This window comes from Anser brachyrhynchus (genome assembly GCF_964034855.1).
Source record: "Anser brachyrhynchus genome assembly, chromosome: 12".
Lineage (NCBI taxonomy): Eukaryota > Metazoa > Chordata > Aves > Anseriformes > Anatidae > Anser > Anser brachyrhynchus.
Genome location: NC_137707.1, coordinates 859,805 through 875,514, shown reverse-complemented (window position 1 = coordinate 875,514; position 15,710 = coordinate 859,805). Strand labels below are relative to the sequence as shown.

The following is a 15,710-nucleotide window of genomic DNA, read 5'->3' as shown; positions in this document are numbered from 1 at the left end:
TGACCAGCTCCCGAGTGATGGAGATAAATGGATTTGTCCGGACGGAGGGGCTGCTGCCGACGGAGGGCGAGGCGAGGAAGCTCTCGGGGTCCTGCGGAGCCCCGCGAGGCCGCTTTTTGCCCATCGCCTTCCGGGAAAGTTGGGCTTGTGGAGCAAGTGCAGCGCTAGGTTAATCCGGATTAAATGATTTGGAGCCGCATTCGCTGCGGTGCCTTTTTATCCCCGGCCATGCCACCGTGTGTGGAAGCATCTGTTAATATAAATGGGGTTTTGTTGTTCTGGAGAATAATGGCATTTTTATGGCCACGTCGGTGCTGCAAAGCCAAACAGCAAGAAACTCCCTACGGTCAAAAGAGCATTTGAAATAGTAAAAAGAGTTCGTTGGGAATTTTGTGATTTGAATTTATAAGAAGTCTTTCCAAACTGTAGTTTCTAGCAATACAAGAATATCTCATTTCATTAGCGGTTTCTCCTTTAGACGTTTATCTGAAGGACCAACTAAAGAAACAGCAATACTGTACTGCCTGAAATTAGTGAAATGTATAAAAATGTACGTGCGAAGCTTTTGGTAGCTCTTGCACAGTGTTTTTCCTTTTCATCTTAAATATATCGTTTCTTCGCTGAATGATTTTAATGTGTTTTGTGCTGAAAAATAAGAAGAGATTTTCTGTATATTAAATTGTTACTTGAAAATATTGAAAATATTATTTTTTTCCTAATTGAAGCAAACATGCTGCACATAAGTATTTTAGGGAAATAATTTTGGATTAAAATACACTTGCTTAATTTTTTTTAATCTTGTTTAATTTTTAAACTTTAAAAAAAAATCAATTTCTTCACATACTTTACAGAAAACACTAAAATACTTTTTAACATGTAAGTAAGGAAAAAAACATCTGACTGGGCTTGTTCCTACTGTATTGAAAGATAGCAAGGGACTTTCTGAATCTGTCTTCTTTTTTCAAGGCAAGCTAAGGATGGAAATTGCAAGGGAAAATGAGCCAAATAATATGATTTTTGATGGGTGTTTGTAGTTTGTCAAAGCTTTTTGTCATTCAGATGACTAATTTGTATAAATAAGTCTGAAAACACATCGTATTAACATAATTATTTACATAGAATATCTTTATTTTTCTGCTTTTATTAACAATTTTGTTGTTTACAGATTCAAATGCACTATAGTAAATACTTTGTACATATGTATATGTTTCTGAGTGTTGCCTCAGAAATGTTTGATAGTATCGGTTTCCTAAAGATTATGTTTATAAAATGCACATAGTTGTGTGAATTATTTATAACAAAAGAATGAAAAAGAGATCATGCTTTATATAACACTAACAACAGATTCACTTTTTCTTTGGCAACACAAATATTTATTATATTATTGTACTTAAAAAAGGCTAAGCTTCTAAAGTGTCAAAAGTCAAGCTTAACAAATTTAAAAGCAATGAAATGAAAACCCAGTTAGGCACAAAGGATCTTTTCTGAATTTACTGAAAGGCAGTTGCAGGAGCTAAAGAGGACAAGATCTGTGCCTCCAGTATCCTGTTTATTAGGTCTAATGATCATCTTCAAAGGAATATCACAGTTATGTGGCATTTAAGGTTTTAAAAGAATTCTACAAATGTTAGTGTTTTGAGCCAATAAGCATATGTAGTATTTATCTGCAAAAAATAATCTGGTACTCTGTATTCTGTGTATACAGTATGTAGCATCAATATTCAGTACAAGAACAGATATGCAAAGCGTACGTATGTGCAAGTGTGTATTTGTGGGGGGGAAAAAAGGAAAATGTGAGAAATGCATATTCAGCAAAAATGATTCAGTACCAGATCTGTTATATTTTTTAAATTCTCTTTTCCACATTCAAAAGCTCTTCCACTTACGTTTTGCTGTGCAAGATTTACAGACAGGTGCTGGTGGTGTTTTGAAAGGCAGCGTTAGTAATTATTCACCCTGTCCGAGGAAGGCAGGGACCTGGACGAACACACACAAACTCATTTTCTTTCCGTTTTAGGGTGTGTTTGAAAATAGCATGTCATGTAATCTTGAGCATCTGTGGACGGCAGTAGAAATTCAGGATGGAGTACAGAACTATCAGGCAGCAATTAGAGAACAGAGAAGGTGATTCCCTTCTGTAAGGTGTGAAATTTGCTTCTGCAAGCATTTTGGAGCCAACCAGTCATTTATAAAACATAAAATTAAAATCACTTTTTTTTTTTTTTAAATTAAAACTATATTTCAAATTAACCAGCTATGTTTTCCCTAAGTTTTACAGAAGGGAACCATGTTACAGGGTTTCAAATGAAGTCACAAAACTGAGAGCAAATCTGAAAAATCCCAATTCAGAAAAAGCTGCTCTTCGTTTTGGGAGTGCTAAAGAAATAAATCCTGAGGAAGCAACGTATTAAGAGAAAAGGAGTAAAAAGGAAAACAGGAATTTTGTATTAAAAAAATGAAGCAACCTAGAATCACGATCTGAGCTTGTCCTGTCATTTGTTTTTCCAAAGGAAATTTCTCTCTCCTTTGAAAAAATTAATTTGGGGCAAAAATCTTGAATTTCAAATGTAAAAACAATATGCTGCAGAGGGGAAGGTACGTGAGGCCAGAGAATTGTGGCAAATAACCTGCCAACTAGGTAGCTCCGTTATTACCCAGCAAGCACATCTCTTAACAAAATAGTTAGGCTGTGTTTGTACAATGCTGATATTTTAAACAGAAAATAAGTGCTTTTCCAGCTGAATGTTCCGCTTTGGAGAAGTTAGGTGTGTTTTATTATCAACCGCAGTCATATTCTGCCTCCTGCCTTAACAATGGGGACAGGGTAGGGGGTGGGCTGGAGGGGCCAGGAATGACAGAATGAGAGAGGGACACACAATAGGATGACCGTGACTTTGAACAAATAAATAAAACATGCGAATCTCATTCTCTGCTCTCCCTTGCCCCCGCCCCCACCCTCCCCGTCCAACTGTGATTACATTTGCTGTGGTCATTTCCCAAATGTCTGCCTGATAAAAAAGCACCCATAGCCTTTCTCACACCGTAGCTTAAAGCAAGGACCCTTCCTGTGGCTAGCAATCTGCAACCCTGCCAATCACACGCACTCGCACAGACATGCATGCCGTTTTCATTAGCAGAAATGCTTCACATTTGATTGTGGCCCCAAAAAAATAATCTGTAACTCCGACTCGGCCCACTTAATAAACAACCGCTCCCCTCGCCTCTGACTGTGCAGCTGTAATGGGGTTTCCTGACCCCCCCACCATACCCACCCACCCCGCTCCCTGCAAACAGGGGGTGTGCGGGCAGAAAGAATACATTTTAATAAGCCTGGAAAGGAGAAAAATGAGTTTGCTCTACAGTTCTGTTCTTTAGGAACAGAAAAAGGTGAGCATGTTGCAGGGCAGGGAGGGGAAATTTAATATTGAGAGAGATAATGGCAACTATGTTAATATCCGGAATTTTCAATGTACCATAAGTACATTTTGTTTTTCCTTTTAGCACGATTTATAATTAAAGATTTTAATCTGGCTTCACATTGAGTTAATAAGCCCTTTGATTGATTAGGATTCATAAAATTGCCATTTCCCGCTGATGCTTTGTGTTTCTGGGGATGTTCTTTTGAAAAGCTGGGTTAAGGTGAATAGGAAGCAGCCATTGTTTAGGCTGAGCTGTGCCAATTCTGGGAACTCGGGACTGCTTTATTCAGAGTTTGTCCCCAGCAATATCTTGTTGTTCAGCCAAATTAATGCAGATAGAATCTGCTGAGCTACATTTTAGCAATTTTTAGGGAAAACTTTTTTTTTTTTTTAATTTCAGCAGGTGTTCGCACAATCACTGCCTTTCTTTACTGACCTGGTCTTGAAGAAAACATGTTGGGTTTAGGAGAACGCTAACTGCTGTTTTGAACAGAAAAGGCAGAAGCATTAGAAAACAAATATATCTGAATAACCAGAACCCTGATGTCTAGGCTCTCACGTCCTTTAAAATTCAGTTTACAATTCTGTGCCCTGACGGTGTCACCTCCTTTGTTATTAGGGGCCAGCGTTGCAGCAGTCCCCTAGTAAAGGCACTTATTGCAGACGTAAATAGTATCAAAGGAAGAGACCGCTTTGCCGTTCTTTGATCATGTTCTACGTATCTTATTTAATTTTTTTTTCCAAGTAAATTCTGATAAATCCTAAAGTCTGAATGGAAAACGTGAGAGAGGAAGGTCGTGATTTCTGAGCATCTTGTCAAGTGGAGGCAGGCTGCTTTCTCCCACTGGATCGTGTGTGTGCGTGCATGCGCGTGTGTGTGTGTTAGAGGGAAAAAAATCTTTTTTCTTTATTTTTAGCCAGGGTAAAAGTGACCCTCTTTAGCCCCAGAGGGGCCTCACTGTGTGGATTGAATCAGAGCAAATTCCCTTTGTGTCTTCTGCTCCGAGGGGACATGCTATTGTTGAGCGCGGGGCCTCTTGTAACACCAAGTAGTGCAGGACTGTGAGCAAATCCTTTCCAGATAATACTCGAGTTGTTTCACAATCGATACTCGCTCCCCTCCCCCATCATTCACCCCAATTTACTTGGCACAACTATCATTTCCTGATCCTTTTATTACCATTCAGACATTCTACAAATGCAAACATTTAGGACACAAGAAAGAGCTGGGTGAGGCGAGGGCAGTTTTGGCAGGCGCGGAGAGCACGGCGGCCGAGCCAGCTCGGCTTCTGAATGGGAGCGCAGATGCCTGGCTGGGGTAAGCAGCAAGCTTTATGTGTCAGCACTTCCAGGGGTTTAATTGGCTTAATTTTTCTTTGTGTAAGTACCTATTTCCTATTTCTGTTTTACACAAAAATATTGTAAATACGGTTGTAGTCTTCCCCCGTTAGTTTTCCAGCAGCCTCCGAGGGTTGTGTTGTTTTCAGATATCTGGCGCCGGCACAGACTGACAGTGATGAAAAGATGAAAACCTCGCAATAACACAGGGTTTTGCTTACAAATTGACAAAAACGTCCCTGCCAATCCCCAGTAATTCCCCGCATCTCCGTGACTGACCTCCTGCGTCCCGCACCTGAGGCGCTGATTGGCGGAGTTGCAGCGCGGGCAGCGGAGAGCATCCACCCCGCGGGAGGGAAACGAGACGGAGCCGAGCACCGCCACAAAAACCGCGTGCCTCCCTAATTAATAATTTTGTGCAGCTCAGCGGACGAGGTGGGGTAATTACGGAATTAATACCCATTTAAAACAAAGTCCATTTTTCCTCGAGCAGGTCACAGGCAATGACGAGCAGCGCGGGGACAATTCCCGGCGCAGTGTTTCACATCAGCTGAAGGTACCTTCGGATGAATGTCAGCGCCTCTCTACCTCAGTGCCGGCCGATCGATGCTTCATTAGGCCGAATTGTCTTTTGCCCATGCAACCTTGAAAGCAGTCCCTTTAATTACCTGTGAGGAAGCCGGGACCCTTCTCTCCCTCTCCCCAGCCTCTCCCCGTTCTCCCCGCTCCCTGCCGGCTGTGGCGGCGAGGCCGGCTGCGCGGGGTCACGCACCGCCATTCAGCGCCCGCCGCCAGCGCCGCGGGACGGGGGCACGGGGGGGGCCGGGCGAGAGGCCGGGGGTCAAGTGTGGACCGCGGGGCTCAGCGGCTGGGCCTCCGCCACCGCCCCGTGCTGCCGAAGCAGCACTGACCGAGGCCTGGCGGGGGCTGCGGTGGCGGTGGGTGTCCCTGTCCCCGTCCCCCCGCACGCGGGGCCGGCGTGCAGCCAGGTGCAGACCCTGCGGTGCGAGGGCAGGGGCTGGGGCCCAGTGCGCAGGGCAAAGGGAACGCGTACGTGGTGCTGTTCGTGGTGCGTCGCTAGCAGTTCAGACAGATTTTAACTTCGAGTGATAATCTGATCACCCGGAGGGGTAGGTTTCTCTTTGGCAGCCAGGTGTTTTACCTATTCGGTTATGATGGAAAATATTACCATGAAGTAACAAACCTTCACACAGAAATCTTAATCATAGGGATGTTGGTCTAAAACCCCCTTGAAAACACGGACCCCTTCTGCTGTCCCAAGCTGTCTTTATTGGTAACCTCATGATTTAAGATAATTTCAGTTTTGGGACTCTGCCCGTAGACCTCAGGGCACAGTTGTTAATAATGGAAAGCTTATTTGACTGCATTATTTTTCTCCTGCTGCATTTCTTATCTGGTCCATTGTTAAGTTTTTATAATATGATATGCTATTTCTTTGTTTCCCATTTTAGAAGAACGCAGAACAAAATGAAAACCGTTGAAGCTATTGCAAATCTGATATAAAAGGGTGGAGGAATTACAGATGAATGAAAAGTTGTTTCTTAGGGGTTCTTAGGCAACTTTAAAAATTCACATGGTATTTTCATTTTAAAATACAAAGGGTTTTTTTGACTAGTCTCTGGTGCTGAAAAATGAGATGTCTTCCAGCGCTCCATCTCTCCCCAGTTAAGAGCCATTCCCTTCGAGTCTTTGCATACAAACCCCACCAAATTTAAGTCACTGCAACAGACAGGTGTCTGCCAGTCTCATCTGCTATTTAAAAACGAGCGAACTTATTAAAAGCATCTCTCCCAAATCTCACTCCCAATATACGGAGCAAGACACTACACATCACCCACACACTGCAGCAGAGCACAATAAAAACTGCATCGGGATGTACCAGAACACAGCATCTTACGCTACAGTGATGAGCCAGAGATATTAGACCTCACTAAATCCCATCATTTGAAAGTGATCAGTGGAGCCGTATTCTGTATTCACTGCCAGGGCTTTATCTCACTAAGAGAGCTGTGATGTCACCACATTAAGCTAAAATAATGGCTGAACATGAGACCAAGAGAGACGGGGTGGGGGGAAGCTCGAGCTGGGGGGAGAGGGAGAAATAGCAGGCATATTGGAACTCCTGTGTGTGGATCACACAGCCAGATTGTGAGCAGTCCCTGCGCTCAAAGTGTCTTCTGAGCAGAAAAGGGAGAGGGAGAGAGAGGGAGCCAGAAGCCAGCCTTCAGTCCCTACCACTGAGAGCTCTCGTGCATACACTCGGCCAGGGTGTCAGAGGGCGTGTGAGTGCATTTTTCATTTCTTAGCCTTTATACGGTCTGCCAGATAAACAGGGTTCTGTCTGTATTTACATGTATTTGACTAACTGTTCTGTGTATTTTTGTACTGTATGTGAGCAGGCATTAACACATAAACTCACAGGCACTTAAATAGATGTAACGTAAATCCTCCTCTAATACACGGGGGACACATTAAAAATAGGATGAGATTCAGCTTTTCACACGAGCTGCCTACCTGGCAGTGCCCTGCGATATTTCCACCCTGCTCCTAAATGTGCAGGAACGGGATGCTACCGGGAGGGAAGGGCTGGGAGGGGAGGGGAGGAATCTTTCTTTCCTGGCATCTCTAATTCACGTTGGCCTTTGCTTCGTGTCACGTCAGAGAGTATTGCTTGTGATAATAACGATACTGAAAGGACACCATTCGAATGGCGACTTCCCCCCTCTCTTGCAGAGGCTCGCACAGAGCGCACCCGTAGATCTTCCGCATACAGGCACCTGATAAATTTTGCCAAACCAGTTCTGTTGCGTTTGGCTGTACAGTATTATGTGTGCCTGTGGAATCGCTGTGTGTGCAGCACGCCTGCTTGCAGTGCGTTTTGTGGCTGTACAGCGAGCACATGGTCTGTGCATGGTATGTGTGAACCACATATGTGTGCCCGTGCACAAGTACGTGCCGTATTTAGTGTCTGTATAGTGCTGACTGCTCTGCCTTTGCCGTAACTCATTCTAGATCCAGGTCGATCTCAGAGTTTGAGGAGAGTAAGTGTGAAAGAACGGGGCTAGATTTGACAACAATGTTCCAGCAGGACAGAGGAAGCGCCTGTATTGCAGCCTTACCTATGGGTTAAGGGGCAGAAAGGGAAAAAGTTATTGTCCTTGGAAATGTGGCCTATGTGAGGATGGTCGAAATAAAGCAGGAAATAAAGCACTGATGGAAGTCTTTGGCTGGGAAACAGAACGAGAGGCAAGAGGAGCCACGCAGACTTCCCCCGTTAGCCTGTAGATAAGAGGATGTCTGTCCTGTTGCTTCCAGAAGCCTCTCCAGCCATATGAAACTTATCCCTGCAACAGAATTCTCTTCTCTAGCCCTCCCTCAATCATTCACACATGTACCTAGCTAAAGAAAATGGGATTTAGCCCCACTTCTTCCCACTAGATTTCCAAGCTAGTGGAGTACATGAACAGGCGTCTTCCTTGGAAGGGCACAAAATGGAGTAATTTTGAAACAGACAAGTATCAAACTCAGTATTATCAGCTCAAAGTAATAAAACCCCACGTAATAAAAAGGGGTTGGGGCTGATATAGTGTTCATACACAATGTATGTTTTCACAGGGACAGTAACCATAGAGATAGAAGGCTGGAGAATGAGGTGATGGCCAAGTCTTCACGTTTCTGGTAAACCAAGGCTATTTAAAGGAAATAGCAATAATTTTTAGAGGCAAATTGCTAGTGGTCACTCTTGGGAAGAACAGCAGAGTGAAGGGCTGGAGAGCGCGCGGGTGTCCGTCAGCCTGCGGTTCTCCCTCCCGTGGGCACGGTGCGAAGGCTGCCCTGCGTACTTGTGCACGCGGAAGGCTCACGGGTACAGTGAACAGCATGCACCTGCCTGCATCTGCGTGTTGGCACGTGCTGTTGGTGGGACGTGTAAGCCCTGCTGGAGCAGCTGCCCTGGGGATGCGGAGGCGCTGGCGGGGCGATGCGGGTCGGGGTTGGTGTTTGCGTGCCCCGTGCTCAGCTCTCACGGGGGTGCGAGGCTCGTGAGCGCTGGCTGGTGCTCACCAGTGCTACGAGAAGCATCCTGCTTGGCCGAGTTTCCTGCTGTTAGTAGCCACGTCTCTTTCCTGCCTGTATTGACTGCTGCGACGACTTGTGACGGAGCAGGCGTAAGCGCGGCCTGGCTGTGGCACGCCGTGGCTGTGCGGCAGCACCGAGGTCAGGCAGGCCGCTCGGGCCGCCACCGCCGCCTTTTGCTGCCTCTGCTGCCGAGGACACCTGCGAAAGCTCCTGCTTCTGATATCGTGACCTGGGGCATTGCTCGCGTGCTGCCTTGCGGTTTATGGCTTTAAAGACACAGATGGGGAAAGGACAGAGGGGGTTGGCCTCGGGCGCTGGGCCCGGTGCAAAGCCAGAGGCCCGGCGGGTGGGAGAAGGGGGTGCCGGGAAGGGCTCACAGAGTGGACTCTTGTAGTGAAACGGGGTACCAATAATTATTATTTATTCATGATAGAATTGTTAGGCATAATGTGTTTATTTTTTTAACACTAATAATACTAATTATTTATAATTAAAATAAACCTGTTAACTGAGTCCTGTTGCGCATGCACAGCAACATACACAGCTGAACATGGTGTACACATTTTATAGTTATGCACGCTTGCTTAACTGTAAGAGCACTCATATTTAGTTCTTTGGTCATCTCTTCCCCTCTCCCCCTGTGTACGTGCTTATGTACGTGTGCTTACCTCTCCTGGTATTACACCGTGTTGATGCTATTCACTTACAATAACACTTGCTGTTTTCCACCTTCGTTCCTCTTCTTGTTTCAGAGGTGCCCTAAGAACTGAGCCCTCCCCCAGACTCTGTTTGTATCTTCCTAAAATTATACGCCCCTTGGCCTGCTTGGCTGTGAATTTGTAGCCCGTCTGCAGTTGCTAATGCTGTGCTGTAAGACCATCTCCGGCTGGTGCAGCTGGTTCAGGACAAGTGCAAATTTGTTTGGATTTTTGCAGGCAATCTGGGAAGCGATAGGGACTCTCACTTAGCTGTGCTGCGTACGGACTGATGCTGTGAGCGTTATGATGAGGAACCTGGCAAATACTACCTGTAGCCAACAAGCAGCCTAGGCTTTTATCCGTGGAGAGAATTAGCATGGAAAAATATAAATACAATTATGGAACAGGAATTCTTTGTTGGGGAGAGTATTCTGCTAGGGCTGCTGTAAAATACTCCCCATTTCCAACAAACCTTCCTTTTGTGCTTTTAAAATTTCTTGTTACTGGTTTTGTCAGAGGGAAGACGATCAGTCTGAATTATGTTGCTAGAAAAAATGTTCAAACTTTGGTTTGGATGCAAAAATAAATAATTTCTGAGTCTAATTGACCACATCCAACATGAGTTAATATTTGACTGTTTGGATAAATTCCATCTTCCAGGTTTTGGTGCTTTTCTGTTTAAGCTTCAGACAGAAATTCTGGGGGAATTTTAAAATTGTCTTGGAACCCTTGCTGGTAGATTATAAGAAGCAGGTACCGGGGAAAAAAGATTGCGGGCAGAGCAATGAGCTTTTCTCTTTCTGCTTTCCTTTTTAGTTATGTAGTGAGAAGAAAGCAACGGTAATGAGCGCAATTATGCCAGTGACACCCTAAAAAACCAGCTGTAACTCATATTTAACTCTTAGACTTCTTTATGATTACTTTTTGTTGTAACATGCAGAGATTAGAAAACGGGGGTTCTGGAAAAATTAGCAAGTCCAATTTCAGAGGGTTAATAAGGATCATTAATTTTCAGTGATTACTGCAGAGCGTGCTCACCTGTGCCTGTAGCTGTGCTGTTTGGCTGCCTCGGGTCCTCGCAGAGCCTCGTGTGCAGGGACCTGCTGGTGCGAGGGGGGAGCCAGGAGGGGAGCCTGCTGCGGGCGCTGCCAGGAGGCTGCCGGGGAAGTTCCCCGGCGTGGCTGCGTGGCTCTGGGCGTGCAGGTGAGTGCTGGGGTGGGCTGCTTGAGCCTCGGGCTCTGCTGCGAGGTAGAGGAGTGGATTGTGTGACTGAGAACTTGGCTGTGACTGGGCTGGCAAGTGAACGCGGTGAGGTAAAACGCAGGTAGGCACGCGGTTTCTACTACTGCACTTGAGCAGTCAGAGGGCATTGTGATATTGTGGTCTCAACAAAAAGCTCAGTATCAAGAACACTTGAATGAAATTTAGCAAAACTGGTGAGGTGACTTCATTTAGCTCATCTGAAGCTGTGAGTCCCAAAGATCTGGGAAAATTAGGTCTTTCTTGTTCAGGTAAATCCTGAGGACGTTGTCTTCATTTAAAGTATTTTTATCCTAACTCCAAAACATCAGGCAGACCTGTTAGCAGAAGCTGAGTTTGGAGAGAATTAAGCAGAATTCCTCTTTCCGTGTGAACAGATAAACCAGGCGTAGTTTAATGTGTCGTAGTCTGGAGCGAGCAGACTGATTTCTAGATTTTTGGGAGGAAACCTGAGTTTGAGGTGATGTCCAAAGACATTTTCTCCAAATAATAAGTATAAATAGTCCTGGGCTGCATCTTTGCTGACAGTGCATCTCTCTTGGTTTAATAGCATCAAATCAGTTCAGCACGGCGCAGCAGGCTTGATATCCCCAGACCAATTGCGACTGGTGTGTACAGTGCTGTGTGTCATGGGCGCATTAATCAGCGGGTGGATTACTGCTTTAGAAAGTCTGACCTTCTCTCAAGTCCTCGGGAGCCCAGTTATTGCTCACAAACAAGAGAGGCAGAGGCAGGAGCACTGTAAACATGCAAAAGTACAAGTGCATGGTCAGGGAGCAATGAAACCCTGTGAAACCGCAGATGGGGAAGGAGCCGGCAGGACGCACCACCAGGGAAGCAAAATGGCAGAAATTCATCTAGTTTGCTCTGAGAATAAGCAGGATTATAAAACGTGGAGGGGAACTGAAGAAATGGTAGTGGAAGGATCGCAGGCTGTGTGGGCAGCAGTACTATTTACAGCCTTTCCTTAGAGGGGCATCATGGTAGAGTGGCTAGGTCACAGCTGCAGCCATCAGAGGGGCCCTTATTTCTTAAATATAAAGCTTGTATAGCTGGGTGGCTGTGTGGCCCTAATTTATTGTTGTTAGCATTGTTTGTTATTTGCTTATGGTTGGCAAGCCAGTTAATCTTCGGTTTTCTATTTCTCCTTCTGTAATACGGCAAAATATTTGTCTATTTTTACAGAATGTCTAAAAACAGCCTCAGAGAAATGTGATAAATGCTCGGAATGGTTTTATTTCTTTTATTATAGAAAACATAAATGCCAAGAAGTGAGGTTGCATGGCAGTATAGTACAGTCTCTGCATGGTGTGCTCTTTGATGCGGGATGGGATGGGATGGGATGGGATGGGATGGGATGGGATGGGATGGGATGGGCGTCTCTCCTCTGCGCTGGTACTTGCAACAGGAAGGGGACCTGAGCGTGTAGCAGCAGGGGTGAGGGTGAGATGGCGTTCAGAAAGAGCAGTTCAGGCAGATGCAGAGCTGCTCTCTTCTTCTCCAGTTGTTCTACTCAAAAACTCTCCCAAAACATAAAAGGCTTAGGATGCTCAAGCTTCCCAGCTGGCTGTGAGGACGGCAGCTGGAGGCTCCGTCCACCCAGACACTTCTACCTGTGTCTGTTCTGGTTCTGGCGCTGCGATACCCCAACGCGCCCTTCCTACGGGTGATGCCCCCAGAAGCCTGCGGGTCAGGAGGCACCTTGCAGGGTGTCAGGCCCTGGTGCTGGGCCAGTGTCACCTGCACCCCCTGGGAACCGCGGCACGCTGCCTAACGAAGGGCCTTGGCAGCCGGTGTAGACTCGAAACAGGTGAAAGCCCTTACCAGCTCAGCTGGCACAGCTCAAAAACTCTGCGAAGGTCTGTTCACCTGGGGGTTGCTATTCATGATGAGCATTGTGGATGCAGAAAAAATAACTGAATTATCGGAAGGGATTCTTGTTTGTGTGTCTTAATTCAAATTCATGTTTGCGTGTGTGCAATATACTGCTTAGTCCTTTTGTTCCTCTTAAAAGGCAATGGCTAAGAGAGATGGTCATCTGCTGAAGACCCAAACAGATATTTTGTGGTAACTGAATCACATTTCCAGCGTTGTTAGCAGCAGCTGGTTTCAGTGTTTGGGGAGTTTTTAATGCTTCTAGTGTTTTATTAAGCTGTTTAAAGGTGATAGCCCATTCTGCTGGCGGATCCCACGGAAAGTCCCCTCTCTGGTTGGCTGAAGTGTCTGAAAGCCAACACGGTTTCATTGAGGGGACTTTTTTTAATTTGGGACAAGGCAAGAGATGTAGTCAGGAGTACTTGGCTGGTAGTTAACCCACAACGGTGACATTCATTTTTCAGAAAAATGTTCAACTTGCAAAACAAGCTCCGAAGGGCTGGTTTTGTTTGGTTTTGAACAGGATTGGATTGTCAAAAGTTTCCGTGATGGACCAGTGCATGCTCTAGTATTTGCTCTAGGTCTCTCTTAACTGCCTGGCACAAACGTGTTCTGTAGACCACGGGATGTTCCTTTTCCTTATTTTTTTTCTTTGCTCTTGAGACGCACAATTAATTGTGAATAGCATTCTTTTGTCGTTCCATACGATGTAAGACAATGAACTAGGGGAAGGGGGAAGAAAAGCATAAAACAAAGGAGCAAGAGCCCAAGTCATTCAACCAAGGAAAGAAACATCTTTTATGTATCCTACTCGTGAGTTCCTGTAAGGGTAAAGAACAGGGTGGTGATTTTTAGAGTTTTGGGAGATGCAGCAAACATCAAGGTTTGAGTTTGGCCCCTCCTTACAAAGCACCGTTTATTTTTCAGCGCTTCTGTCTAATTAATATAAGGCCTGCTCAGGCACAGCAGCCCTCATTGGACGTGTCACTCGTTAATCATGCGACCCTCCTAGCCTTGGGTAATGACCTTGAAAGAATATATCAGCCCATGATGGCGGGAGTGAGGAATTAAATTGTTTCTCTGAGTGCTTATGGTCATTGCTGACAATTTATATGACACAGCTGCCCTAAGCTGTCCGTGCTGGCCATCCTGGGGTAATCATTTTCCCAGCCAGGAAGGGATTGCTGGCCAGGCAGCAAGTCGCCCAAGCTGCCTCGTGTCTTGGCTTTATTTCGGGGTTTGTTCCTTTGTTTGAGAAGGAGGGCTGTGCAACCAGGAAACCTTGTTAAGGTTACCGAGATCGAAAATCCCTTTGCTTAAGGCTTTCTCTCTGGGTATGTTTGACTTTGCCGTAACGCTGAGAGTGACATTAGTTTGATCATTGCGAATATTTTCAAAACTGACAAGGCTGAGCAGGGCCCCAAGTCGTGAATCAAGGTCCCTCTCAGGAGAGGCTTTCCTGAGCTCTGGAAGATCTGCAAAATTGGTAGGACAGCTTGAATAGGAGTGATATGTAGGTAAAGAGCAGCTACAAACGTGTGCTTACGGATGCAAAATTAGACAGGATCTTTAATTATCGTACCCCACCTGATACTTGGGGTGTGTTCATGAAAATTAAGAAGTAAATGTTAAGATATATATTCACATAAATGTTTATTGGTTAATATCTGTATTTTTCTATTTTCCTAAGTGTTAAATGTACTTGGGTAGGTATTTATTATTTGTAGATAATGAGTAAATGGCATTCTCAGTTGTTATATATTGGTATCTGCTTTTAGACTAATGAAATAATTTGTTACAGTTATTCAATCATATTATTTATAGAAAACATGTAGCTGAGGATCTAAACATCAGATTGTTCTGCTATTGCCATATGGACCGCTTTTATCTAAACATAAACAGTTGATAATTATCACTGGAACTATTGGCTAAAATCGCAAAACAGACCAAGAACAAATAACAATCTCTGTCTTCATTAACATTTTAAAAATGAAGTAGATGTACTTGTTTATGCCTTCAGTAAATTTAGCTCTTGTCTTTACAGAACTGTAAATGAACCAGAACATTTGTTTTGTATAATCTAAAAAATATTTTATATGCATATTTCTATTCATGATCTCAATCTGCTGCATTTGAGAACCCCGGTGTGGCAATATGCGTGGCTGTGCGTGTGCCTACATGCGTGCGGTGTCGCTGCACGGGACAACTTGGGTATATGTGCACAAGGCAGGAGCTCTGGCTCTGCACCGGACTCGTCCTGGTTTTCGTGGTCCAGTTACTCTCGTGTCCGTGTGCAGAGCTGCGTACAGGTGTCGGGCACTCACTGGGTGGGCTCTCTGAACGAGCCGGGGCGATTTCAGGGCGTTTGTGCTTCTGCCCAGAAGAATTCCTCGAGCGTTCCGCTACAAAAAGCGCTGTGCCGCTTTCTGTCAGCCTGTGCTGTGCTCTGGAGAGAGTGCTTCCCAGTGCTCCAAGTGGTAGACAACATTTTAATCTGTTCTCTCTTACCCGAATATTTCACCATTGGAGTTTCATTGCCATTTGAGCAGGTCTACCAGATACCAAGTATACTGATCTGTAAGATGCTGGCATAAAGCGCGTTTATTCATGTATTAATTGCTTCAGTCTTAATTTCCTTTAAAAAGCTTGTCTTTTTCGTTGGGTCTAGTGACTTATTATTCCTTTATTTTCCAATTTGTTCCAATATCTCTTCTCTAGCACCTCAGTGTATCAATAGATCACAGCAAAGGATGTGCTAGCTGTCACCTTGGCTTCTATGTATTTTGAATACTTTACGAAAAATTATGCAAGTCAGCAGCAGCTACATAAAACTTGTCTGTAAAATAAAGGCAAAAACAGACAACAGAAGTGGACACTGGGAGAAAATCTTCATGTGGGCACATTCTTTTTAATACAACGGTAAAGCAGAGAATAAGGGGTGTAGATTTCTTTTTTAGTCATGTCAATGACTTACTGCATTGGAAGGGACAAAGTAATTCGTGTTGCTGTTCTCACTTTAGTG

At 44.8% G+C, this 15,710-nt stretch overlaps 1 protein-coding gene across 9 annotated transcripts in view; it reads left to right on the top strand.

Moving 5' to 3' along the window:
- Positions 1-15,710, top strand: part of ZFHX3 (zinc finger homeobox 3) — a 618,952-nt gene that overhangs the window by 255,137 nt on the left and 348,105 nt on the right. Inside the window, exon 1 of one of the 9 annotated variants that reach the window (XM_080552445.1) lies at positions 10,593-10,756. The exons of the other annotated variants lie outside the window; for them this stretch is intronic. The gene's annotated coding sequence lies outside the window, so the exon portion shown is untranslated. Of the gene's footprint in view, positions 1-10,592; positions 10,757-15,710 lie in introns of those variants that run through there. 9 annotated transcript variants of the gene reach the window in all.